The sequence below is a fragment of the Dermacentor silvarum genome, chromosome 3 (genome assembly GCF_013339745.2).
Source record: "Dermacentor silvarum isolate Dsil-2018 chromosome 3, BIME_Dsil_1.4, whole genome shotgun sequence".
Taxonomy (NCBI): Eukaryota; Metazoa; Arthropoda; class Arachnida; order Ixodida; family Ixodidae; genus Dermacentor; species Dermacentor silvarum.
This window is the reverse complement of record NC_051156.1, coordinates 107,767,517-107,768,439: the sequence shown is the minus strand read 5'-3', so window position 1 is coordinate 107,768,439 and position 923 is coordinate 107,767,517.

Genomic DNA, 923 nt, shown 5'->3' with positions numbered 1-923 from the left:
TTTTTTCATTCCGCAGCAGAACCGGAACGGAACTTTTTTCAATGGAACGAAACTAAAACCAGAACGAACCACATGTCGTTCCGACACCCTGCCTGCAGCGACATTGAGGAGTGCGCGCAGCACCCTGGCAAACAACACTTAAATGCCAGGGCTAGTTGCCTGTCTCACGTTTCAGAGAGAGAGAGAGGGGGGGGGGTATTCTTTAACAGTCCACTAGATGGACTGTCCATTTCGTCTGTCGCGATTGGCTCCAGCTGCACGAGCGAGAAGGAGCCAGCCAGTCTCCTTCTCGCTCGTGCAGCTGGAGCCAATCATGATATAACTGAAATGGACAGTCCACCTAGTGGACTCTTACAGAATACCCCCTATAGTAAGTAGCACAGCCACACAGTATAACCACGACGTCGACTGCATACATCACATGCCGAGGTAGCACAAAGACGACATGCCCCGAGCAGAAAAATACTTTTTCACCAGTGAAAAACTGTTGCGATGTTAGAACGCACCAGCGTCGATTGCATCGCTGCGCGTTATACAATAAGGCATGTGTGAAACCAAAGCGTCGGCAGAGCCAGCCCATTTATGAAAATGTAAGCAGCGCTATACATATAATCGCACAGCGTATTGAAATGAGCACATAACACCCCGACCTCGGTGCAGTGGAGAACAAGATTCAGTGAATCCATGCGAGAGGGAACACCGTTATATTTCATGGTATACAGTACAAAAATACAGATACAATAAAAATTGAGGCACAGTGAGATTCGCCAAAAAAGGTTTTTCGTATAGTTTCCATATCGCTTCCGAATCGTGCTTCACGACAGCATGCTGCGTCATAGTACGAATTAAAAAAGAAATTGGTCATGTTTGTGAGCTTTGGCGCTCGGTGCGTGTAACGGGTGGAAAAGCCATTCACGCGGCGG